The sequence below is a fragment of the Syngnathoides biaculeatus genome, chromosome 5 (genome assembly GCF_019802595.1).
Source record: "Syngnathoides biaculeatus isolate LvHL_M chromosome 5, ASM1980259v1, whole genome shotgun sequence".
NCBI lineage: Eukaryota > Metazoa > Chordata > Actinopteri > Syngnathiformes > Syngnathidae > Syngnathoides > Syngnathoides biaculeatus.
The window spans coordinates 4,404,334-4,413,759 of NC_084644.1; the positions used below are offsets into that span (position 1 = coordinate 4,404,334).

The 9,426-nt window shown below is 45.4% G+C and overlaps 1 long non-coding RNA gene across 1 annotated transcript in view; it reads right to left on the reverse strand.

Annotated features, from left to right (window-relative positions):
- Window positions 1-9,092, reverse strand: part of LOC133501448 (uncharacterized) — a 33,200-nt gene extending 24,108 nt beyond the window's left edge. The window contains exon 1 of the long non-coding RNA XR_009795183.1: window positions 8,901-9,092. This is a non-coding gene — a long non-coding RNA (uncharacterized LOC133501448). The remainder of the gene's footprint in view (window positions 1-8,900) is intronic.
- Window positions 9,093-9,426: the final 334 nt, after the last annotated feature.

Genomic DNA, 9,426 nt, shown 5'->3' on the forward strand with positions numbered 1-9,426 from the left:
CACTTCCTTGACACATATATTCCACCGGTCTCACGCTTACCTTTTCCGCTCGAGTACCTTCTTGTGGCCGTTAGAAAACATGCACAAATTAGCCACATCACCGCATAAACCGCAGGGTTGAAAGCGTGTGAAAAAAGTTAAAAATTACGGTACCGTTGTCAACGTATCTGTGATATTTTCGCCGAATTGTCACAGGGTCAAGGTTCTCATACTGTGCTTGTCGTATATCCGCAATTGTTGAGCATGTCCTTGCAAGGGGTTACATATTGGGCAACTGTCAGATCTTAGTCGTGAACACAGATGAATGAAGTCGCCAAGCTCTTTGTTGCTTCCGCCGCCATTTATAAGTTGTTCCATAATTCATCGCAGGGAATCCTGAAATGAAGCCTCATTATATTCTCTTCGAGTGCTAAAGTCATTAGGCACCGCTAAGATTAAAAAAAAAAAAAAAAAAAAAAAAAGAAGCACCGTGGGCTTTGGTTCCTAAAATGTCCTCTAACCCTACAACAAAATCAATAATAAGCTTGTGGGGGACATGCGTATGCATATTTCCATAAGACCCAACTGGGGTAATGGATGAGTAAGGCTAAGTCTAAAAGCAGAACAATAAAAAAAAAAAAAAATAAAATAAGTGGAATATTTGCAGGAGGCATCCGTACACCCATGCAATGCTCTCAGGAGAGAGAGAGAGTTGTTCATTAATAGGATTAAATCCTTGGGCTAATGATATAAACCGAGACACCAGGATGTGTCAGGTATGTAATTGGCAAAGTCAAGGGGAAGTTTGAGCCGAGGAGGGGGTTCGGGTGGATGGGCTGGAGGTTGTTATTGTCATGGATTACTCCCTGGCACTTGATCTGCCTATTGCGGGTAATCCCCCATCTAAGCTCTGCGAGAAGGCAAAAACACACAGGCGTTATGGTGCGCTGATGGAAACGTCTTGAAAACATCACTTTCTAAGCCCATGGACGAGGCTTATTGACATATTTGCCTGCTATTTACTGCCTGTGGTGATCCATCTTGAATTAGCCAGTCATGATGCCACTCCCGCTGACCCGAGAATCCAATTATACAACCAGCGATCCCCTGTTTTGTTTTCGCACTCCGGCCCCTCTCCGCCGCCATATCTCCTCATAAAGCGTTTATAGTGTTTTGATTTGATGCCGAGCTTGATGGGCTCCGGCCACGGTCGACTGGCCAGGGTTGCGGGGCGCCCGGGAGCCGTAGTTCAATGACGGAGAAGACCGCCGGGGAACTCATCAGAGACGGCGCTCTTCAAAAGGACGCACGTTTCCCGGTCCCAGTCCAGCACTAACACGAGATTGGATTCATCAGCTCATTATCAAGGCTCAGATTAGTCATGTATTTTGAATCAGTTGGGTCTGTGAGGTGGAACTAACGACCCTTTAGGAGCAAGGCGCGGGTACATTTTTAAGTCGGTCCCCTCACACTTTTGCCCTTCATAAACCGCGCAGCTGCAACTGTCCATCCTCGACAGTCCGCAGCTGGAGAGAGTTCCCGAGACGCCCCGACGAAAAACACCAGAGAGCCGCGGGAGCGTGGAGAGGATCCTAAATGGAGCGTCTCGGGAAAACCGAGCAGCTGTTGGGTTTCGGTCTCGTAAATACATGCGTCTACCAACAGAGCCTGATGCGACCATCCATTTTTTTTTATACCGCGAATCTCGTTCAGGGTCATGCGGAAGCTCGAGTCCATGTCTGATGACGTGATCACCTGTCACTCGCAGGACTGACACGTGGAAATTAACATACATGTTTCTGGACTGTGAAGAGAATACCCAGAGAGAACCTGCACAAGGACAGAGAGGACATGTAATGTTCAGTAGGAAAAAAAAAAAAAAAAAACCAACAACAACGAAGCAAAAGAAGCAACCTTGCACCAACTCACCCCCCCCCTGTCAATCACTTCATCGATCCGCTCTTCAGTCCACGTGGCAAATACTCTATTCATACTCGCATTTGAAGTCTTCAATGTACCGCACGGTTCACATTTCCTGAAGTACTCCGGATAACACGCGAGCTCCACACAACAAGGACAGACACGCACAGAACGTTTTTTTCGTTTTTTTTTTTTTTGCCACGGACAACAGAGTGGTGACACTTTACCACTGTGCCGCTCCTGTTGTGACAGGATTACCATTTTTTTTAAAAAAAACATTCTTTGCCCTTTGTGACCAAGCCGACGAGCACTTGGAAAGTGTGGGAGTCAAGCCTGCGGTGGCTGCAGGTGTAGGCCCGCTGAAGGACGCCAGACAAAACACATTCGCTCAAAAGGAGATGTCTGCGCTCTATACGCCTCTTTGTATTCCACACCACCACCGCCACATCCCTCCCATTGGCCCATTGATGTCAGGAAAATGTGCTCTCTTCCCAGGAGGAATAGTAGAGTGGGGCTGCAAGAATCGCCACGGTAACACCCCCCAGCCCTCTCCGAAACAACCCCTGTCCGTGGCCAGAAAAGCCTGGAAGCGCGGCGGAGGGGGCGGGGGGTGGAGAAATGGGGAGCGGGAGTTTAAATAAATGCCTTAACGCGTCTCGTCGCATATGGGCTTGCTCCCACAAGCGGGTGGGGGAGGGGCACATGATGGAGATGTTGTGCTTGGGCTAATAACAGCTGGTCCAATGTTATTGTATTTGTGGAACTTTGCAATCGCTATGGCGAAATTCATTATTATTGTAGCAAAGGGGATTGATTGCCTTGAGGCACCCAGTGAAAGGAGGATATACGGAGTCATACGGACAACTAATGCAGCTTGCTGATTGCAGCCATGTACGGTAAATACCAGAAATTGAGCGAGTGGAGAGGCACAAATCGAGAATTATTTCCTTGCCGAGTAATATCAAATGTATAAATCCATCCATCCATCCATTTTCTTTTGCCGCTTACCCTCACGAGGTGGCGGGAGTGCTGGAGCCTATCCCAGCTGTCAACAGGCTGCAGGCGGTTTACACCCTGAAGTGGTCGCCAGCCGATCGCAGGGCACATCTAGACAAACAGCCGCACTCACAATCACACCTAGGGGCAATTTAGTGTCCAATAAATGTTGCATGTTTTTCGGATGTGGGAGGAAACTGGAGTGCCCGGAGAAAAACCCCACGCAGCCACGGGGAGAGCATGCAAAGTCCACACTGTTCGACCCGGGATCGAACCCTGGACCTCAGAACTGTGAAGCCAACGCTTTCCATCTGACCCACCGTGCCCCCCCCAAGTATATAAATACATTGATTATTAATACATGTGTCTGTGTTTTAGTATCATACTTGTTAATGATCGAGTGCAAGGATTTTACACACAAATCAACACCTGACATCACAAAACATCTGTTGCCGAAGTGCGACGAGATTTATGCTACGATGCCATAATTAACAATCAGCCCAACTTGTTGCAGCTTGCTATAAATAGACGCGAGAGCCGGATCGCTGTCACGTATACGTTCTCACATAAAAATCGAGCATCTGCTTGTTCTTTGCATTAACAGAACATGGTGCATATTTAAGGTGGCATATTGGGACGTTTTTTCCCACAAATTAAAACAGTTCCCTGGCCTTGGGCTGCCATGACGACTCCAAATTGTGAATCCCGGGAGAACCGCGGCCACCGGAGACGATACGGTGGTACCAAGGCATTTGCAATTCAACCCAGGAGTCGCAACCACGTCGAGGTTCATTTTATATGCTGGCATTTAGTTCAGACGGATTTTTCTGGTTGTGGTGGGGATGCAGCAATTAATTTGTACTTTTTGATAATATGTTTTGTGGCTGATTGCTGTGCATAACGCTGCAACAAAATATAGCACTCTTAAGTCCTAATACTGAGTTGTAGATGGAGGCTCTCTCAGGTGACTTTGAGTGAGATGGGCTACAACCCAAGGCACATACAGGAACGACACAAAAATTTGCAGTTTCTCGCATGTGCAATATGTGCGGTGGCACAAGGCGAAAACGCTATCTATGTAAAAGGCTTTTCTCTTTGCATCATGACATTTAAATCATTTGCGTTCGTACGAGGAATTTGTGCCCCCTTGTGGAGACACGAGAGGAGTTGGCGGCCCATCTGGTGTGAAAGAAAAGACTAGGAGAAATGAGCAAAGGGTGGTGGGTTTTAGATTGTTTTTTTTTTGGAAGGTGGGGTGGGGTGGGGCGGGGTGCACCATTGACGTTAGGACCACGACTGCAACCATTCTTACAAAACAAAAATGAGACCTTAGGGATCAGGACATCTCATGTCAGACAAAAGATATCTGGAGCAGATGTTTTAACCACTAATCTGCCGTGCTGCTGTCCAAATACTTATCCAAACAAACGCAGTACATTCATTAGTTCTCCCTTGGGTACAGACTGAGCCACGCATCCATTTTCCAATCAAGTGTCGGAGCCGATTCCAGCTGACTTTGGGCAAAAGGCAAGACTACACCCTGAGCTGGTCGCTAGTCAGTTGCAACGCATACATTGACCCCTGGGTATCAGGCGTGTGTAGCGCTACACCATCAGCATTCGATGGAATCCTCTGATCTCGCGGCTTTCCTGCTTATAATTGGAGCTTGGTTTACACTCTGATGTTATTATTTAATTATTCCTGCTATTGTGTAACATGGTGCCACTATGGAGGGGGGGGGGTGGGTGAGGGCGTGGGGTTGGAGGGTATTGATGTTGTGGGAAGGGATTAGCTGTCATGTAAATAGGAGTTGTACAGCAAAGAAGAGACTAAATTCAGTGGCTTATCTGAGGTGTATCCGGCTTCAGTATGCATACAAGACTTTATCTTCAGTCATGCCAGGCTCTTTATCAGTACAATATTGAGCAGCTCTTTCTAAGCCGAGCGCCACTCAAGAGGCAGCGCGCTAACACGATGACTAGTCTTGCCCTTTTTTATGTGCCCTCATCCATCATTTTGTCGATCTGAGAGACAAAATGTTGATAAAAGCTCCTATTCCGAATGTTGAAACGCTCACTTTGTACATGGACTTGGGCGGTGCTGGCGATGATTGCGGCGCTTCTCTCAGCCTGGCGTACTTGACAGTCAAAGTGGGGAGGGGGGGGTCATCTTCCATCTGAGCATTTTCACTCTGGAGATGGCATTGGTCGAGAAAAGGTGGAGGGAGTCATTACGTCTATGTCACCGTGCTCTGTGATAAGAACACTAAACAGATGTAAATGATTCATCTTCCACCTCTTTTTAGGTCAGCCTGTCAAAAAAGTGAGCCGGGAGAATGAACCGAAAAAAATCAATTTGTTCGATGACAATAAGACTTTTCATTCCAGTGCAAAATGTGACTAATTCTGGGTCCCGTTTGATATGATAAAAATAGACAATCAGCCCGTATCTGTGGAAATGAAATCTCACACTTTCTGAAGACCTATTCAAGCACGACGTTTTGCATCCCTTTACAAGAATTGTAATGATTCAAAAAAAAAAAAAAAAAGGGTCACAAATCATTTATGGATTCTTGTAAATTTGTTTAAAACTACAAATCAGTCATTGGACAGAAACAGAAAATGGAAGGCCATCCCCATAGGACGGTTTCGGATTACAATGTTCAAAAGCCTGAAGTCAGTACAGGTGAACTTTTTATCACGAACTGAAGGATCCGCTGAATTGAACTTTTGTGGCTGCGCATCCTTCAGCATTGACTTTACCTAACCTTGTGTGAGTGCCCGCTCGCCAAGTTTGGTGTTTTTCATCAGCGGTGGAAATAGCGTGCCTACCGCTGCGTGCTTTGTAAAAATAGATCTTGTTTCAAGAAGCTGTGGATCGAAAGATGTGTTGGAGCAGTGGGAAGACCAAGGAGCTTCTCAAGCCGGCACTGAACTGCAGTCGGGGACAGAAAAAAAAAACATCTCGGTGGGGATCAATTTTGTGAAGCCGAATCAATGTCAAACGATGAATCATGGGTGTTATTACAAAAACTGAAAAAAAAAAAAAAAAGTTGCCAAATGCTGAGTGCCTCATGTCAGCTTGAATAATACCCCCCGCCCCACACACACACACACACACAAATGAAAAAATAAACAAGTGCATAGCGACTTTTGGGACACTGCAGCACTCGAGCAACTAATGTGTAATATACAGTATATGTCATTCACATTGTTTATTAATGATTTCAAACGCATTTGTAACATTGTAACGAGCCCGTTCAATCCAAAAATAATAATTACTATGGTATGCAAACTGGCGTGTACGCACGGAGAATATATTTCATTTCGGAATTAATTTCCAGAACGGTAAATGAAAATCCAATCTGAGATTCACAACATCGGGTGAATAAACCGTCTATTAACCGAAGCCGGGCGGAGCCCGTCTCTAAGTATCTCTCATCTGATAGCCCGGCGTGCCAACGAGCCATGATTTGTTTGATGCCTTGCCAAAACCTGTGGGGATTAGATGGTGCACGGCTTGTGCGGCTCCTGAATCTCTGGCTCGCTGCCTGCGAACATGTGCAAAAGAGCATTTTTCTGTCATTCTGACAGTCAACCTCCGAATGCATATGTCAACAAAGCTGGCGAGATAATTAATGCCAACCAGAAGCAATTTTCCCATCGACGTTATCATTGAGTGCAGGGAGAGCAAGAAAGAGAGAAGGTATTAATCATATTCCTGTTTCCTAAATTACTCACAAATAGTGGCGTCAAGTTTCAGGGTGTGTGTATTCGTAGCACGGCGGATGGCTGCGACGCGGTCGACTCATTTGTTTATTAGTCTGTATTTATATCGGCGAGGGCCTTCACATTTTGGAGATAAAGTATATCTTCACGGCCACTACGTTGGCTCTGGGCGGATTTATCGCCGCATAGTGTACACATACCGCCACGCATACGTTCCCCCACAGAGGGGCTCCAGTTGTTACGATGACAAATTCCGCCGTCTTTTTAGTGCCGCCATAATCAAACGGTGTGACTAAGCGACCTTTCACCCAATGTCATCCGGGATTGGCTCCAACCTCCAGTGGCTCTATACGCGATTATTGCTATACATAATGGATGAGAAGCTCATTTTTCAGGGGACCGAACAGTATTTTAACAGCCATAAAGGCTCCATGAATATGAAAAACATGTAAAATATTTGATGGCAGTTGGGCGCAGTTAAATGCTTCCGTTGTTAATTTCTTGCACGGCTCAGCACGAGAATAAAGTTGAAAAGTTGTTGCTCAATCTTGAAACGAGTCTGTGTTTTCCGTGCACTTGCCTTAAAAACGAAACATGTCCCTGCACAAGGGCGATTCATATTTCTCGACACACGTGATGTTACGGGAACTGCGGGCATTACTTTTTTTTTTTTTTTTTTATCATAACATGTCAAAATCAATGCCGACCTCTCGTGTACGTATGATTGGGAGATTCAGGCTTTTTTAAGCATCAGTAAACATCTGTGATGGCCACAATCAGCGAAATCTAGTGGGCTCATAAGTGCAGTCAAGTGCCATCTTCAATGATTTGGATCTTTCTCTTCTGTGCAAAGTGATTGCATACATCAGTCTGCACTCTGTTTTCTTTTTCTAGCAAAAGTGTACTTGCACTGAGTGTCATTTTTGATCACGAATGAAGCTTTGATAACGCGTGTATTTGCGTGCGTGTGCTCGTACAAACCTAAATGCGGTTTATATGGGGCCTTGACTGATGTGAGGGACTTGACACTCTTTTTCTTCTTGTTACACTTTTTTTCATGCAGTGTTTGGAGACGAACGACGCTAAACAAAGCGTGTATGGACATCCAAGAGTCAGCATTGGTAGGTGATGGTCTCTGAATGAGTAAACATTTTTTAAACACATCCACCAAGGTATAGTGTTTGGTCAATATGGTTTGATACATAGTTTCTTGCATTTTCATTGTTCAAAATGTGCAAAATGTATCTATTCACATCATACCACTTTTTGGCAGTGGTGGGAGTCAAGTCATAAGTCTTCACCTCCAACTGTCAAGTTAATGTGGCAAAAATCCGGCATGTCAATTCGAGTCGATGCTAATTTTCTATTCAATCATAAAAGCTTGTCCAATCACAATATCAGAATCTGATTCTTCAGTATCTGCACTTGGGTTAGTTACCTGTAACACATTCCCACTTATTTTAGTCTTGCTATTGTCTAATTGCTAAGCTTAGTTAATGTTTTACAAGCTATCGATGAGCTAGCCGCCCTAGCTTACGTATGTCGTAGCTGCTGAGTCTGTTATCTTTAATCTGCAAACCTTTGTGTTGCTATTCACATTTCCCAAGCGAGTCCTAAGTCCTAAAGTTGGTGATGGTGATTTTGTAGCTTTTGGACATTGTGATTAACGGCTACAAGCACTGTATGAAATTTAACTGAAGGTGCCAATTGTGGTTACCTTCGTCAGCTGCATTGAGGCATACATAAACGGATTTGTAAGAGTACAGGGAAGAAAAGCAATCAATTGATTTTTGTGAGTCCGCCATAATGTGGTACGGTGAAGAGCACCTCGTTTAATAAAGTATTTGCGCATGTGCTTGTGCTGCCAGTCAAGGGGATGTGATGTTGACAATCCCACCGCCTTCCCTCTCCAAGCTGCTGCCTGCGTAGAGAGCCAATCGGCCAACGGGTTCCACTATTGCCTGCGTTATTACAGCACTTCGAAGCAATGGCAACAGCATCACAGTGATCCACCAATCAATAGCCAGCATTTATGATTTGAAATAGCAATTGAAAACATCTTAAAGTGAACCTTAGCGCTGAATGGAAATGAAGCTTTAGTGGTGTGCTATCTCACAACTTGTATGTTAGTGCAAGGCATTACTTTTGGTTCATAGTTGGTTGACAAGAACATCGTCGATGGAGTTGGAAGGAAGAAGAATCTACTGTCACTAAACAGTTCTAGACTAGAAAGACCACGTGGTTGTGATGGTTGTGTGTCGCAATACTCAACCTTACAGTAGTCGTAGTTGCCTCTCTTGTGGTTGCCGATCATGTAGTCGCATGGAAAGAAATCCAGGCGGTCCTTTGCGAGCTCCCGTGTGGAATACATCCACTGCAAAGTCCCCGAGGCCCACAGCACCTCATATATGAACCCAGCTGAGACTCACCGTGAGGTTCCTGGGCTCTGACCGGAAGGCTTGCTGGGCCTAAGCGCCTAGAGAAATGAGACGAAGGGAAATGGGACAGCAGGAGCAGGAAAAGAGGGTGGGGTGGGGTGGGGGTTTAATGTCAACGGCCGGAAGAACAAAGAGTGTTTGTGTGCGTGTGGTGACATAAAAGAAATACATGACAAAATATGCACTGCGGGGATTTGGTCTTGTGGTCTTTTGTCTGAGGAGTCTCCTCCTGTTTTGTCTGCCCACATTATTCATCCTGGCATATGTTTTATTGATGGCCAACCGCAGTGATACGGCCTTAGAAATGAGTCAATAAAGTAATTACTGCGAATTAAATCCCCCACACCTGCCTTGGAGGCAGGACG